The 18,653-nt window shown below is 40.1% G+C and overlaps 2 protein-coding genes and 1 pseudogene across 2 annotated transcripts in view; 1 reads left to right on the forward strand and 2 right to left on the reverse strand.

Moving 5' to 3' along the window:
* LOC120552569 (NLR family CARD domain-containing protein 3-like) overlaps positions 1 to 191 on the reverse strand; it is a 1,238,648-nt gene extending 1,238,457 nt beyond the window's left edge. Inside the window, exon 1 of the mRNA XM_039790742.1 lies at positions 155 to 191. The gene's annotated coding sequence lies outside the window, so the exon portion shown is untranslated. The remainder of the gene's footprint in view (positions 1 to 154) is intronic.
* The window catches only part of LOC120552576, a 501,282-nt pseudogene that overhangs the window by 320,129 nt on the left and 162,500 nt on the right, over positions 1 to 18,653 (forward strand).
* LOC120552600 (NACHT, LRR and PYD domains-containing protein 1-like) overlaps positions 1 to 18,653 on the reverse strand; it is a 735,215-nt gene that overhangs the window by 119,751 nt on the left and 596,811 nt on the right.

Raw genomic sequence — 18,653 nt, forward strand, 5'->3', positions numbered from 1 at the left:
ACATTTAGATTTATCTTCAACACAAGACTTGTCCAAACTTTCTCAGGAAATAAGAAGTGAAGTAGAAACATTATATTTAACTTTACAGAGCCAGAAACAGACCCTGAAGAGACCAAAGACAGACTTGTTGTTAAAGTATCAAACAGCAACTTACAGTTTCTTCAAACAGTCCAAAATGGCGACGTAGAACAACTCAGATGAGGTGTTTTTTCACAGATTCACCTATCAGGAAACAGACCTTCAACAATAAGAGCTTGGTTTCTTCTCTCTGTGTAACTGTGGTTGTTGTCAGGATTTGTTCTTCCTTTGTCCCGTGAATGCAACACAAGGTACTTTCCACACATCTATGGCGGTTAGCTTTTAACTGATTGGCCACGGAAGGCACACACACACACAAACACACACACACACACACACACACACACACACACACACACTTACTGCGGTGTCTTGTGTAGACTGTTATATATGTATGTATATATGTATATGCACATTTTATGTACCTGTGTTATTGTTGAATACATATTTCTAAATAATTTTTCTGACCTTTTTGAATCTTGCCCCCGGACAAATAACTCAAAATACAAAAAGACAAACTATCAAAACCGCTTTAAAATTAATTAAAACTAAACTGAATTTGAAAACAAAATAAAAATAAAAATGAATGATAAATGCAAAACTATAATAACCTTGGCGTGGACATACATGCGGACACAGACAGACATACACAACACACACACACACACACATAAATAAAACCATCCAGAACTCCGTCAGTTATCTTTAAATCTGTGTTTTCGGGTCTACAGCAGGTTTAAAGTAATTAAAAGAAGGAACACTGACTGTAAGCTCACATCACACGAATCAAGACAAAGAAGTTTCAACAAGAGTCACATGCAGGACCGCAAGCACGCACACACAAGCGCGCGACTTCCTCTTCCTTTCAACACATTTCTTTATTAAATGACTCGTTGAAATATCAAGACTTGACCAAAACTGTCTCAAAGCCCAGAGAACAGTAAACGTGTTGTTACAGTTCTGTTTGAATTCAGTCTGGAATGAAAATCTTCCTTTTATATAGTCACACACACACACACACACTTATATAATAGGATATTATAAAATGTATGATTACCACTCACCCTGCCTCAGCCTTCAGTTTCCACCTCCTACTCTGTTCTCTTCACACTAAATGGAGTCTACACTGACTCTACTCTTCCTGTTGTCATGGACCTGATCTGCTCCTCCCCTCTTCACTTACAGGAAATCACATGAGTTCATGTATGTGTGTTTGTTATGTGTATGTGTTGTGTGTGTATTTACTCTACCCCGCTCTGCTCTTTTTCTTTTTCTTTCGTTCGCGCTGCTCCGCTCTGCGCTCAACTCAATTTTTTTTTTTATCTCCGCGACTAGGTGGCCTAATAGTTGCGCGACACAACGAATCGATAATTAAATTCGTTGCCAACTTTTTCAGCAATCGAATTTTATCGATTTTATCGATTCGTTGTTGCAGCCCCTAGCTAAAAGTAACGTATTCTGGGTAATCCACAGCAGAACTCCTGATAACTGCTGTGGTAACTCGCACGTTAAACGCTGCAGAGACAATATTTGCCAAAATGCTTTAAAGCCCACCACTATGCCGTTATATATGTGTCTCATTCCAGAGCGAGTAATTGTATGTTTTGAGCACAGAGAACTATATTTTGCAAGCACATTACATTGCATTTTGAACAGAAATTAACACTCGCAAACAATAATTTTGTTTGAGTAAACAAAAACCTATTTCGGTGCACAATAAATGTATTTGCATGTCTTTCTCTGGAAGGCGGCGCTGGCTCGGTCCTGTCTCCCTCGGTCTCAACCTCTTCTCTCTGCACGCCTCAACTCTAGACACGCTCGCTCAGATTGTCACAGCGTTACAAGTGTGCCACAAAACCAACCAATCGCAGAATCAAAGGTCAATTCTGATTGGCTGTTCACCTCCAATTAGATCGCAAGTAGCAAGAAAGACATCTACAGGGAAACAGTCTTTGACACAACACCTGCAGTGATTCCCCTGCTGTAGCCAGTGGGTACTTGGAAAGATTGTGAACCAGCTTAACTAATCATAATAATAATTGAATTATGATTGATTTAAAACAATATATCAGCTAAAACAGCTCAACACATATGTTTAAACAATATAGCGAAGTAATCAATGGTAGAAATAAATAGCTAAAAATGGCCTACGGACTTAGCTAACAGTTTAAATGATTACCTAAAAATAATGGATGGATTTTGAAACATTAACCACACTTCAAGTAAAAGGCCAAGCTAGTAGAATTTCTGACCAAACCAACCTAAATGTTTACAGTTGCATGAAAATGTAAGAATATTTACTTTAATATGACAAATAGTGTGAACACATTGGGAATTGACGGGGTGGGTATGTGAGTTAATATGACAGGGATGTGGGGGAACCTCAGACCAGAAGGGTTGGAGAGAACTGATCTACAGTATTTTATATTATTGACCAACCGGTATATTACAGACATGCCTTAATAGTTGTGTTAATCACAATACCGTTGTTTGAATTACATATCTCCGTGTGTGATTAACGTCATCCTTCAAAAGCAATCTAACATTAGCCCAGCATGGATACAGTCTATGCATCCAACATATTCATCCGAACACACCTTAAATGTCACAATACAACACTTTTAAGAAGTTTGTAATACTGGTTACATAGTTATCGTGTTTTATTAACCTTAATTCTGTTTGCCAAGGCTATACTTTATTGGCTTGCAAAGTAGCTATCCGTTGCTAATGCTAACATTAGCTAGCTAATTTATGTCAAAAAGCAGTAGCTAACAAACGTTACTGCCATGATATGGTTTCATTGTAAGACAGTGTAAACACATGACAACACTTGACGAGTCTTACAACACTTCTCTGGTCTCTAGTGAAATCATATCTTGGCAGTATTTAGCTAACGTTTCTGCTTTTTGAGATAAATTAGCTCCTTAAGATAAAGATAGCTCCTTCGCAAGCTAATATAGCAACAAAATTCAGGTTAATAAAACACGGTAATGTAACCAAAGTATTAAAAACTACTTACATGTGACTATAGCGTGACAGGCCTACTGCGCATTGCGATACCTAACTTAGCTAGTTACAGTGCTGCGAGGCCTGTTCAGATGACGATGTCGGCTGCTGTGTGTGAGCTAGATTGCTTTTGAAGGAGGAGTGAAAACTAACGTTAGTCACACAAGGAATTTTGAGTCAAACAAAATACTAATTTGAGACGAACAGCCAATCAGAATTGTCCGTTTCATTCTGTGATTGGTTGGTTTTGTGGCACACTTAACGCTGTGACAATCTGAAGGCGTGTCTAGAGTTGAGCGTCAGAGAGAAGAGGTTGAGAGCGAGGGAGACAGGACCGAGGCGCGGCAGCTTTTACCTGCAGAGAAAGACATGCAAATACATTTATTGTGCACGAAATAGATTTTTGTTTACTCAAACTAAATTATTTATTGCGAGTGTTAATTTCTGTTCAAAATGCAATGTAATGTGCTTGCAAAATATGGTTCTCTGTGCACACACTGACATGTTCTACGTGGTTGGACAATATAAAATATTAAATAAGGACCATGTCTACAGACCGAACAGGACATGTACTACTGGTTTGACTGGCCAATGAAATATGATCATTACAGCATTTCAAACTCTAAATCAACACAACTAAACCACACAGCCAACGGACGGGACGCAGCGCTCCACAAAATAAACTAAATATTGTGCATACTTATAGCGAACCGCGGGATATATTGCGATAACGATATTAGGCTCGTTGAAGATGAGCCAGGTCTGGCGCAGAATCGATCACCGGCGATCGGCCAATGCATGCTGGGTAGATTTGTGTCCGACTTGATCCCGACTTGCTGTGACCTCATGCACACGTGGGAACGATAATCTCACGACGATCAAGCCCGCCGTAGTTCTGAGACACAGGTAGCACAGTTGCTTTTCACCAACTGCAAGAGCCAGGCGGACCCAGTGCATGCTGGGGAAAAACGCCGGCCTCTCAGCTGATCGAACAGCTGATTGGTTCAGAATCGACCCAACATGATGACGTTTTATATAAACATTTTATTGATTTTGAATCGGAGGGATTTTAACTGCTATTTGTCTGATTTAAAGGCTTATTCTGAACAGAACACATCTAGTGTGGCTGATAGTGATGTTTAGAAGTCAGAGAGACTAAATCTGTTCAGATTACAGATCATCTACAGTCTGTTGGTAATTAAAATCAGCAACAGATCGCATGTAGAGAATCTTGACAGCTAATCTGTCATAATAAAAACAACTAGAGACTATGTACGTAAGGTGATATATGGGTCTGATAACATTTTATTAAATCGGAATCGGACCACCAGTGTTTCTGTCACTTCCTGTTCAGCCTGAAGGCTGCTGGAGTCAGCTGGAAAACTGTCCGACTTGAGAGCGGACTTTTGTCACCGCCCCCGCTGCTGCCGCCTGCTCTCGTCTACTTTACGGGCGAGGCGCAGTTCATCTCCAACGAGCCTAGTGAATTTATATATCTTGCACAACTAACAGTTAAACAAGTTTAATAAAAAGCAGAACTCCTGAGAAGTGGCTGTGGGCTGTTTGTGTCTCTGTCCGTGATGTCGACGTGCTTTCCCTGATTCAGTCTGGTTTCCCCGGATGTAGATGCAGCCTAACATACACAACACAGAGAGACTGATCCATAGAGGACCGTCACACCAGCTCACAGTTACATATTGGTTGATTTAGTTAGAGAATAAAGAGCTGAGTCATGTTGTCTCCACATCAGTCCTGTCAGTGAATAGACCGACCGACACTAACTGCTGCAGACAGCTTTCTGATCTTCAACACAAGAGTCCTTAACACTTCCTCAGGAAATAATAAACATTATATGCATGACAGAGCCAGAAACTAACCCTGAAGAGACCAAAGACTAACTTGTTGTTGAAGTATCAAACAGCTACTTACAGTTTCTTCAAAATGTCGACGTAGAACAACTCAGGTGAGTTGTTTTTTTCTGATGCGTCACAGCTCCACCTGACAGGAAGCAGACTTTCACAATAAGAGCTTGGTTTCTTCTCTCTGTGTATCAGTGTTTGTTCTTCCTTTGTCCCGTGAATGCAACACACATGGTACTTTCCACCTGTCTATGGCGGTTAACTTTTAACTGATTGGCCACGGGAAGTAAAAACGTTATTTTCTGCAACTAAATTATGGTTAAAGACACACACACACAGAGACACACACACACACAGACACGCACACACACACACACACACACACACACACACACACACACACACACACACACACACACACACACACACAGACACAGACACACACACACACACAGACACACACACACACACACTCACACACAGACACAGACACACACACACACACACAGACACACAGACACACACACTCACACAGACACAGACAAACACACACAGACACACACACACACACACACACACAGACACAGACACACACACACACACACAGACACACACACACACACACACACACACACACACACATACTCACACACACACACACACACACTCACACACACTGACACACACAGACACACACACACTCACATAGACACACACACACATGCGTGCAAAAAGACAAAAAATGTAACTTTTTTTTACTGCCTTTAGAAATGAGTTCAAACACTTTCATTAAGTTTAAGAAAAAGGGAATTTATAAGATGACAGATAAAGTTTTAAAAAGTTTAAATTAAAGTATATTTGAAACGTTACAGACGAGTTAAATTACCTTCAGCTGGAGCTCCACACGGAGAGAAGAAGCTGAGACACACACTCTGGAAAGTGAAAGTAAACTTTAAACAGGAAACAAGAGGAACCACCCAGAGAGGAGACACATTACCACATCTAGGAAATAATAAAGGGAACTTCTGACAGTTAACATGTAATAACACATGGAATAGAGTTGTTTTTAAATCTAAAGTATGTTTGGATTATAACAGAGGATGGCGTGTTGAGACAACACACAGAATTTAAGTGTTTATTGATTAAGTATTACAAAATGAATACATAAAATCAGCGGTGTAGTCTACGTGATCTGCAGGTATATCCAGTATACCCACTTAGAAAGCTGCAGGATTTCCATAAACCCACTTAAAAATACCAAATGACACACAACAACATTCTTTCCATTATAATTTTGATATATTTTGAATTGTCATCTGTGTTTTCCTTCGGCTGAATACAGGTATTTCCACTGTAAATTGGTGCATTAAAGTGTATCAAAATGCAGGAAATTAAATCTCTGACGCTCAAACTTTCCTTGGGGGAGCGGACCCAGACGCCCCACTTTGATATGTCCATTCTGATCCATACATTTATGTAGAATAAAATACATTAGACTACACCACTGCATGACATGTAATAAAATGTAATTTAAAAAGTGAGGTGAGTGTGTAAGATAAAAACATAGAAATGAAACTAATAAAAAACTTGACTATATTTAGGCGCTGACCCTGAGCTGCGGGGGTGCAGGGGAATGGCGGTTCGATGCCGACGCTGGGAAGTTCAGTCAGCGCAGCGTCTCAGGTATAGACAGTTAAAGGAATTAACCCCCAGACCCTGTGTCTCTGGTCTGAGACCAGGGAAGGATATCAGAAGTCTCTTTCCCGGTGCTGGCTGAGCGTTACTGAGCAGCCTCCAACTGAGCTTGAAGACGTAGATGTGACGTGAGCAACCTGTCTGAAAGTGTGAAGTCTTCTGGTAGCTGTGCCGAGAGAAATCTCAATCATTCCCAATCTTACAGAGACGGAGAGCGTAGGTATATGTAAGGAGATAACATAGGCACAGGCTAATTACTGATCACTAACATGCTAGTTAACATTAGGAATTACTGATCATTAACATGCTAGTTAACATTAGGAATTATTGATCACTAACATGCTAGTTAACATTAGTAATTACTGATCACTAACATGCTAGTTAACATTAGTAATTACTGATCACTAACATGCTAGTTAACATTAGTAATTAAACCTAAACAGCTAATGGAAGTCCAAACTGCCTGTGAGCTTCTCCTGTACTATACGGTAGTTCCTCTACTGTGTGACAGTAAGTCTCGATTGTTATAAAAGCGTCTGCTACGGAGCCATAACGTGAGCTACAAGGTAATGGAGCCTTTTATACATTGTCGTGTTTCTTTAGAAATAAACAACGGACAAATAGAGTCTTTAAACTCTTCAGATGTAAAGTTATTCACTGTCAAAGTGACGTCAGAATGAATACCATAGGAGGTATGCTCACACAGTGCCCTGAATACAGAAAGGCAACAGTTCAAATATACGTGATTTCTAACATGTAAACAACACATAGAGTGTGTGTGATTTTGAGCCATGTGTCCTTCCTCAAGAAAAGGATGTTTACATTGTAGATAGGCTACGTATGCCACTCATTGGTGGACTAGCCACCATGACACTCCAGCTGGTCGCCAGACTGAATGACCTCCGCCTGGATACCAAAGAGACCGTAAAAAGAGAATTCCCAGTGCTTTTCTCAGGACTAGGGGAAATGGAGGGGGAGTACACCATTGTCCTGAAGCCAGGGGCAAAGCCTTTTCCTCTCTCTACACCCCGATGTATATCTCTCCCACTCATGCCACGAGTAAAAGAAGAGTTGAGTCGTATGGAGCAGCAGGAGGTCGTTTCAAAGGTGGAGGAGCCCACAGCATGGTGTGCACCCATGGTGGTGGTGCCCCAGCTCAACGGTAAAGTCAGAATCTGCACAGACCTCATAGAGCTGAACTAGTCAGTGATGAGGGAGAAGCATCCTCTGCCTTCAGTCCAACACACATCAGGACAGCTCAATGGAGCCAAAGTTTTTTCTAAACTTGACGCCAACGCTGGATTCTGGCAGATCCCGTTATCCAAAGAGTCCTCTCTCCTCACCACCTTTATAACCCCATTTGGGCAGTACTGCTATAACCGTCTTTGTTTTGGCATTACCTGGTCATGGTAGACCAAACTCACTCTCACAACATCTGAAGCTCCTCTTGCGAATGGACACAGTCCAGCCGACCTTCTCATGGGCAGAAAATTAGAACACCAGTTCCTGTAATTCCATCTCAGCTCAGTCCCAGATGGACAGACATGAAAAATCTAAAAAGAACTGAACAAAGATACAGACAAAAGCAGAAACAAAACTACGACCATTGACACAGAGCATGCAACATGCCACTCCTGCAACAAGGTGCCCATGTTTGGGTCAAGGATATGACTTGAGAGCGGCACAGTGGTGTCTAATGCAGGTACACCAAGGTCCTACATCATCGACACACCAAGGGAGACCCTGAGAAGAAACCGGTACCACCTCTCATCCACCCCTAATGCACCAGCAACAACCACCGACTTACCTGAGGTAACACCTGATGATGCTGATCCTATGGCAGAGAGTACACCTGTCAAACCGGAAATCCTGTGTGACCCCGTTCAGCAGGCTTCACTGCAAGAAAGCCGTGTCCCTACCAGAGTGAGAGTACCTCCAGCATATTTGAAAGACTTTGTTCGCTCATAGATATTGACATTGTAAATAAAAAAATAAAAAATGAAGGAAAGGCAATATGTGAATTGAAAAGTGTTGAATGTTGTTGAAAGACGTCAACTTTGAAAATATTCCATTGCTCAAATGGTCTTAACAAAATGAGTTCAGGATTGTTGGCAGTGATAGTTGATCACTGTGATAGTTTTAAATTTTTTTCAGTGAGGCTGTTACTGACAGTATGTTAAGACTGTTAAAGGACTACTTTAAGAAATAAGAGATTAATAGGAAGCCACATGTCTTAGTTTAAAACCTGGTTAGGATTGTTAGGTAAACTCCCAAAGGAAGTGAACAACCTTTTGTTACAGGTTACAAAACATTAGTATGGGTTTTATTGTTTTTCATACATCCCCATTGACAGCATCTTTTAGTCAGAAAGTGTGTCTGCCAGTTAATTGTTAATATATTGTAAGGCCGACTGAACAAAGCTCGGTGCACGGAGAGAGAGAGAGAGAGAGAGAGAGGGAGAGAGGGAGAGAGGGAGAGAGAGAGGGAGAGAGAGAGAGAGAGAGAGAGGGAGAGAGAGGGAGAGAGAGAGAGAGAGAGAGAGAGAGAGAGAGAGGAGAGAGAGGAGAGAGGAGGAGAGAGAGAGAGAGAGAGAGAGAGAGAGAGAGAGAGAGAGAGAGAGAGAGAGAGAGAGAGAGGTGCGCTCATGAAAGTTAAAACATTTACAGATCGACAACCCCGTAAACACAATCCCTGATGGGTATTTTTATTAAGATTTAGATTTTCAGCAGAGGTAATTACTTATAGGCTATTTTTCGGCTTCTTGAGCCGTATGTGTTGCCAATGCCACGCATTGTTTTGAATTGTGTTTTTATACTTTTTGATTTGCTCTCACGATTGCTGACCACTGCCAGGACTGCAACTGATCATACACTAGGCAAAAGCAACAGCAGTTTATGGAAAGCACAAGCGTAATTATGGTCAGATATTGTGCCTGACTGATATAGGAAGTGATATTAATAAGAGTTGTGATTTACGCATCTACAGCGTCGGCTATTTTTTTGCCAGCTTTCCTTCCTGTTTTAGGAAGCAGCGACTGTATTGCTTTTTGCCTGTAAAACTGTGTCTGTGTTCTTCATATTTATGTAGAATTATAGTTTGCTCTTCTTATGTAAAATATGCGGCTCTGGTAGATGTTTGCGATTGGTCTCGTTGGTCTAACACCACGCTGCTGGATTGGGAAACCCTGATGGTTGACTGAACTAGTTGTTAACCACCGTCGTGATACAGGTTATACAGGACCACGGTTGTTAGGTTAGGTGAAGCCCGGTAACTGAAATAAAATCAGGACATGATGATCTGGATTCATAGTGCCGGCCTCTGGTGTCTAAACGAGGTGAATGTTAAACATTTAGTTCTGCGCTGTGTTGGAGCAGTTTGGGAACAGTGTTTTCTGTTGGAGACGGTAAGTCCCTTTGGGGCGGAATTTGACATGCACAAAAAAGATATGCTAAAAAGCATAATTACCGAGGTAACTTCAGGTTCAACCCAGGGTTTTGTGTACCACGACGATGGATCACTTGTTACCGGGTTAAATCGCCATGGTAACTCATGCTGAACACCTAACCTGGTCGGGAGCATTATGGTTATGTTGGAGATTAGAGATCAACCGGTGTTAAAGCTCCGCCTACAGACCAATCAATACTCGGGTGATAACGGCGTCACCGTTCTTAGAAGATCAGAGAGAGAGAGAGAGAAAGAGAGAGAGAGGGAAAGAGAGAGAGAGGGAGAGAGAGAGAGAGAGAGGTGCGCTCATAAAAGTCAAAACATTTAGAGACCGACAACCCCGCTAACATTCCCTGATGGATATTTTTATGAAAGATATAGATTTGCAGCGGAGTTTATTACATATAGGCTATTTGTCGGCTTATTGAGCCGTGTGTTGCCAATAAGCACAGCGGTTTGAATTATGTTTTTATTTATTTTATTTGCTCTCACGATGACGTCCCACTGCCAGGGTAGCAACTGAAATAATAGGTTAAAGCAACGACAGTTTATGGAAAGCACAGGTGTAATTATGGTCAGATCTTGGTCCTGACTGATGGAGAAGTGATATTGATAAGAGTTGTGATTACACATAACAGTGTCGGCTATTTTTTTTGCCAGCTTTCCTTCCTGAGTTTTGCCTGTAAAACTGTGTCTGTGTTCTTCATATTTATGTAGAATTATAGTTTGCTCTTCTGATGTAAAATATGCGGCTCTGGTGGATGTTTGTGATTGGTCTCACTGGGCAAACCCCGCCTCTTTTATGTGAACGAATGTGTCGCTGGATTGGGAAACCCTGGGTTGACTGAACTAGTTGTTCAAAAAAACGCCAAAAAGCATATGAGCACTTTAAAGGCTCCTCAGAGCGCTCCATGGTGTCTCATCATCCATCCTCTGGGGGAGAGAGTTTGCAGATTAAATATACTTCTCTACTTTGAAGTGTTTCATCAATGTTACAACTCATACCTCTGACACTGATACACAGAGATACACTTTGCCATCTTTAAATCAAGTTTAACTACATTATGATTCCACTTTCACTAACTGATGGTTCACATCTTCAGTTCAGTGTTCAGAGCAGACAGATGCTGCATCATTATTTTGGGGGAAACAGAGGAAATGGTGACATCTGCTGGCAGAAAGCAGAACATGAAGTGTGGAGATAACGGCTGCTTCAACGCTGATCTCTGAGAGGAAAAAGCTCCACAGGTTGACTTCATGTGTCTGTTCAGCACGGTCACATCAAAATGTAATCAACTAAAAAACCATAAGCGCATTAAAACCATAAAAGTCAGGATCATTTTCATGTTTACTTTAAATGCTTTATAGACATGATAAATGGATATAAACTCTTTTCTTTTGCTTTTAACATCATTTACAAAAAGAAATATTAAAGTGCTGATGTTGCACCAACAGCTTGACATAATCTGTTTTGAGTCAGTTGAAAAAGTTCAGTGAAGCTTTATTAGTTTATATGATAGGGACCATGCATATTTATGAACATTGTTGTATAAAAAACACCATGTAAATAAGGCAGAATTCGTAAAAGTAACTACTTTTCATCTGCAGTCCCTAGGCAGGTTACATAGGACTAACATAGAGAGAGCCAGCAGTAGGGTTGAACGATATTGACAAAATGTGATATTACCATATTGATATCAATTTCAATATTTTTAAACCTATATAAAATTGCAAAAGTTACGGGAAAACGCATCGTTACAATATTCATAGATTCATAACAATATTTGATTGATTTCTGAGGAGGAAAAAGCTCCACAGGTCGACTTCATGCGTCTTTTCAGCACAATCACATCAAACAGATTTTCACACAGTAACTTAGATATGGGTATGTGTATATGTAAGAGTGTATTATACATATAGTATGTAATGATTTGTTGTCTAAAATATTTCTTGATAAAAGTCAGGATTATTTTCATGTGTACTTTAAATGATTTATAGACATGATAAATATAAACTCTTTTATTTTGCTTCAAACATCATTTAAAGAAAGAAATATTAAAGTGATAATGTTGCACCATATATATATATACATATATATATATATATATATACATACACATATATATATATATATACATATATATATATATATACATTACACACACACATATATATATATATACATATATATATATATATGTATATATATACATATATATATATGTATATATATATACATATATATATATATACATATATATATATATATATATATATATATATATATATATATATATATATATATATATATATATATATATATATATATATCATCAGGACTCAGCCGATCCTCCAACATCCTCCTTCTGATCACTCTGACAGAGACAACCCCCATCTGATGAGAGAAGAAGACAACAGAAGAGATAAATAGGGCTGTGACTGGATGTAGTTTTCATACCGTGGTGAAGAAGCAACGTATCACAACTGTATGGTGGTTAACAGGATTAAGCTATGAGCTAGCTGCTAGGCTAATGTATACAGTGTAAAGTGTAATGTTAAAGCTCCACCTCAGCTGAGAATGGAGAAATCTTCCCTTCTGTGTATATTCAATTAAACATTACCTGTAGATATCATAAGTACTGAAGCCTACAAATAATTTATAATAATCAAACACATATATTTAATGGGCTATCCAGCCTCTAGTGTGAAGCTGAAGTGACAAGCTTGAACATTGGATAGAAGACAGTAAATATTAACTAACCAAAGATTATTGTGTTCATTGTCATATTACAAGCCATATGTACCCCCAGTGTTTCCCAGACATTGATATATTTGTGGCTGCCCGCCACATACTGCTGGTTATTCTATTTTGTTTAAGAATGCTTGATTCTGATTGGCTGGGAGGAGGGGATTAACCCGGCAGGTTGCCCGCTGACTGAGCACAGCGTCATCAAATAAGGAGATCAATACGCCGCTTGCATTTATTTTTTTTCTATCACAGAAATTTCAAACATGAGATCCATTGTAAAAATAAACCTTGTTTAAAAAAGTTTCTAAACGTGTCTGAAATCTATCGGAGGGTCAGTCGATACATAGTTTTGCAAGCGAGATACAATGTAGCAACTACGTTATTAAACGTTAGTGATCAGATGCAGCCTTGTGTGGTTGCTATAGAAACTATTAACCTTAGCTACAGTTGAGCTAACATTATTCGCCATAGCTAGCTAGCTAGTTCTAAACATTACAGTGTTTTTAAAATGGACAAATTCATTGTCAATTTTAATATATTTGGAGTAGGGAAGAAATTTGAGGACTGGTTAAAGTTTGGAGTCGGGTGTTGTCCGCACCCCAGCAGGCCTCCGCTGCAAGCATCTCCCCCCCCCCCCTCAAGCTGTCAATCGTCTCAGCCTACCTCGTCCCATTCATCTTTCCCTATGGCCTTCTCTATGTCTCATTTTACCATCAATGGGAATGTCTTGTTTGTTACACATAAATGAATCAATAATTTTGTTATACATTTACTGCAATTAAAAATTATTTGGAATAAGGAATGCATGTTTGATGTGTGGTTGCCATAGAAAATGAGCTGAGCTAACGTTATTCACCGTAGTTCTATTTATCTATTCTATTTTTTGAGGGGAGATGAACTCAAATAATTATTAAAGTATTTGAATTGTTTTATTTTGTTGCCATTCAAGAAGTAGAATAAACGGGATAGTCCCCTCAAGGCAGGGTAATAAACAGTTTGATATGCCCGACTTGTGGACGAAAGCCATCCGCAAGCCGGGCATTATCCCTTACATAGTCTCTCTCTCTCTCTCTCTCTCTCTCTCGATATCTCTCTCTCTCCTTCTCCCTCTCTCTCCTCTCCTCTCTCTTTCCCTCCATCTGGAGTTTAATGGTTAGTATGCTGCTTTTAAAAAGCAGCTGAAGACACACTTGTTTAAATTTGCTTTTGACTCATGTTTGGTTTTTAGGTTTTAATCTTTTAAATGATTTTCATTGGTCTTTCATTTTTTTTACTTGCTTATTTCTGTTGGATCCTACTTTATTTTTTATCATTTGAAGCACTTTGTGACTTTGTCTGTAAAAGGTACTATATCAAATAAACTTATATTACCGTTATTATTATTACACTACTGTAGGCTGTAACGGTTTGACCTTGCCGGGGTGCCAGTCTGACAATTTTATATTTTATTTTACAGAAGAGGTCAAATATACACAGGACTATTTTCATTGAGCTCCTACTAACAACCAAAGTAACTCGTAAGATTTTAGCAGACACCATAAACTCACAGACACAAGTATTTTCAGTTCAATACAGTGTATCATACAATCCAGCCCAAATAAACCCCACAATTTAATTTTCAATAGATCCTTTTCTCTATAGATCACACCCGTTCTCTTAGAGATCACTAGCAGAACCCGCAAACAAAGAAAACAGTCAAGTTCCCCCACGAGACATTATCACCAACATAGTGAAGCCTCTTGCGTTTAGTAGACAATCTTTGATTGTTTCTGTAGTGGAGTTACCGACTACGGCCACTACTCCAACGTCACTCCGGAGACTCCAGAGCTGTGAGCGTGGGGTTGGGGTTTTCCGGTACAGTCTCCGAGGAAGAAAGGAAGACGAATAATTCGTTTAGAACGAGGCTAAAGAAAACGGGACATTTTGCTCGATACCAAAGGCTGGCAAGCTACAGAGTCACTCACTGGACTGACCCAGCTTCTTCCTCCTCCATGGGTAAGTCTCAGTGCCTGTCCCCAGCTGGAAACATCACGTTAATTAGTATTTAGAGATGATGCAGACATCCAATGTGATGAGGGAAACTTGCTGCATGATGCTGGAGAGAGGCAGGATTAGTCACGCTATTCTTTGTTTTACGGTTATATACCTTTAGTATTTTTTCCCAGAAATTCCAAAAATTACTAGAGACAAAATACTATATTGAAGCAAACTGCTGATTTTCATTCCTTCTTGTTTACCTTACGTAAAAATTGGTATATTATAAAATCTATATCTTTTCTTTAAAGAAACTATCGAGTAGTGTGAAGTCACTCAAATTGTTCAAACTGTAAAGATGAGAAAGTTTGTAATTTCTGTATTGGTGTTTGACGCTAGTGTTTTTACTCTGTGTGTTCTGAGTGACAGTGTTTGTTATCTCAGTGTGTGTGTGTTTTATCTCAGTGAGGATTGTGCACAGTGTTTGGCTGCTCTGAGCATGTTCTGAGACGTGTGTTAAGAGTTGTGTTGCTGTGAATGAGTTGTGCAGGTGATGTGAACTGTTTAGTTCAGGTGACTGTTGGTAGTGCAGACTGTAGTTTGAGTTTTGCACACGTGACTCCAGTTGTGCCCACTGTCGTTTAGTAATCAAACAAATACTGTAACGTGTTGGAGTGAAGCTCACAGACCTGCAGAGACTTTGCGCATCAAGTCTGTTGACTCTGCAGATTTCACTTAAGTACACAGTGGAAATAAACTGCTGAGAGTCCTGAACACATCATTACTGCAGAAACTTCCACTGCTCACTATAAAGATGATTTACTGATGTTGGGTTCAGAGAACAGTCAGTCTGATTGGCTGTCCTCTCTCTCATCTCACAGCTTCACTGACAAGTTTGGAGGTTTACAGAAAATGCTGGATCTTAGCTTTGATACTAACTGGGTTTAGTTTGATACTGCTGAAACCAGCATGGACTGATTCCAACCCTCTACTTACTTCAGAGTCTCCAGTCTCCAGTCTGGACTCTCCTTCAGATCACACAGCTGCTTCACGTCTGAATCCTTCAGGAAGTTGAGGCACAGGTCCAGCTCTCTCAAATGGGAGGGGTTGGACTTCAGAGCTGAGACCAGAGCAGCACAGCTGATCTCTGACAAACGGCACCTCCTCAATCTGAAGAAAGATCAGATGTGTTGATGCTTCAAATGTGTTTAAAACATTTGAGATGACATTCTAAAAACTTAATTTGAACCAGTTTTAATGTCATCAGTTCTGAAGGGGATTTCACCTGATAAATATCAGCCTTATGTCTGCACCAATCACAATCATCTGAGGAGGTGCCTCTGCTAAATAGTCTCAGGGAGGAACTTGTTTTGGTGGAACGTGTACGTTCAAAAGTAGTTTTAGTCGTGCAACAGAATACTCAGATTGGACAGATAGTCTAGCTAGCTGTCTGGATTTACCCTGCAGAGATCTGAGGAGCAGTTAACCATAGTCCTCACAAATCAGCCGGAGGTTAGAACGCCAAGACAAAGAAAGAGGAAGGGGATGGACATCCGGTCAAAAAAAAGGACATAAGGCGGAATTTTCCGGCAGCAATCCCTGGAAGTGGAAGGTCAAGGATATAGACTAGCTATATATACCAGACTAGTCAGAGACCAATACACCTTTTATTATTTTAGTTGATTTATTAGGACCCAAGCACCGACAGCGTCGGTAGGCGAAGGTTGATTATTTCCACAAACAAACTGTTGTACACTTTTCCTGAAAGGTGTGGAGTGGAAATTAATGTTAATAAGAGAGAGTGAGAGAGGGAGAGAGGGAGAGAGGGAGAGAGTGAGAGAGAGGGAGAGATAGACAGAGACAGAGTGAGAGAGGGAGAAAGAGGGAGAGAGAAAGAGAGAGGGAGAGAAAGATATGTACGCATCATATTCTAACATTGTAGATTAGTGGTAGTAATTGACCTTCATGGTAAATTTCCTGAGTACATTAGGCTGTCTTCTGCTCACTTTTAAGGCAAAGAGTAAAACTGTTCATTTGTGCAAATAATTAGTAGCCTAACTCCTTGAATGGTATGATTATGTTGGTTTCATTTCAGAGCAGTGGTCAGTAAATATATTTTTAGGCTGCTTACGCATCAGTCGGTCTGCAATCGTCTGCCACGCTTTCTCTCGCTGTTTCATTACGGCCTTTTTTTACAAATAATGTCTTTCACGTTAACATACTTCCATAAGAAGCTGCTGCTCACTCTGGGCCTAATTTACTAACACTAGCGCAGTTTGCGCTGCGTCTGTTTATGCGAGTTTGGTAATAGTGCACGCTATGCTTCCACATTTTGCGTAGTATTTATCAACCCTGACACCCATCAGGAAATCAGCATCTTTCTCCGCCCACTATACCGTAAATTGCGCTGTAGCAAAGCGGTACTGTTGCTATGATACGGCTGAGTGCAGACTGAGATATTCCCACTGCTGATGCTAGGACTGTTTGAAATGATCCTGATGCCAATATTTGTAATGTAGCGAGGAGTTTAACAACTGCTGGAATGGGATGTGTACGCTGAGTGAGAGATTCAATTTCATCTTTGATTTCTTCCAGTAACTCTAATATTGCATGGCTGCTTGATCTGTAACGCTAAATGATGTTGTGTTCACTGACAAAGTGTGATTCTTGTGTTAACAATATTTTCAGCCTCGCCCATGTCTACACTCAAATTACTGTTGCCATTTCACCAGCGGCATAAAGGTCTACGAGGAAACTCGACTGCGGCTGGTTTAGACTGGCTTTTAAGAGGCGGAGAATTTCCCCCGCAGAATAGAGGCGCGCTCTTACTGACAGTCTTTGTAAATACCACGGAATATATAATTAGGTGCACTTTGCGCTTATCCTCCCACCTTTTTGGGTGGAACTCCCACTTTCCCCACGACCCTCCCACGAACGCATATTGAAAGCGCAACTTGTCTCTTCTCACTCATGTGGCAACAATCTGTGATTTTACCCAAGTGCGCCCTGTTTGTAAATAGCCCGCATCGGTTACGTCCGTCTTTGCGACCAATTACGCCTGGAAACAGACGCAAACGGCTTGATAAAGCTAGCCCTCTGTGTAAAGGATGAATAACGCTGTTTGGAATTGGAAAGGGTACAGATTCAATTATTGGTAATTTATCAAAGATGTTTTATCAATATTAATAAAGTTATGAATATGTGTATTAATAACTTTACCAAATTGACAAACAGTCAAAACAGGGCACCACCCTGGAATCAGGGACCAATAACTGAACTGTGAAAACAGTCTCATAGGTGCTGTTACCTTTAAAATACAGATCTTAATTAATTTGATTAATTTATCTCATATTCATAAAGTGAACTGGAAGGGTGAAACTAGAGCACTGACCTGTTCAACCAGCTGTTACTACAACATATACACAAATAATCACAAACAATAGTTCTTCAATCAATAAACCTTTACTTGTTACAACTACAACAAAGGCAAAAGCATGCAAACATATGGTGTGTGTGTGTGTGTGTGTGAGAATGTGAGAGAAAGAGGGGGAGGTGATGAGACCATGTGGTTAGCTAAGTCAAGTGAGATCAAGATGAAGGATAAAACACCGCCAGATGTGAGGCTCTTTGTAGTTTTTAGCGCAAGGCGCAAAATGGCTACTCGAGGAGATGAACCAACAGGCTATATTTAACCCCAAGATGGAGGGTAGTGAAACTGGGTTGCAGCACCACGTGTTGTATACCACTGTACTAGTCAAGTAAAGATAGAAACATGGACCTTTAGTTAGTTCTATGTGAAGTGCAGTTTTTATATTAATGCTATCATGTTTTACTTTCTTTCTAAATAC

The sequence above is a fragment of the Perca fluviatilis genome, chromosome 22 (genome assembly GCF_010015445.1).
Source record: "Perca fluviatilis chromosome 22, GENO_Pfluv_1.0, whole genome shotgun sequence".
Classification (NCBI taxonomy): domain Eukaryota; kingdom Metazoa; phylum Chordata; class Actinopteri; order Perciformes; family Percidae; genus Perca; species Perca fluviatilis.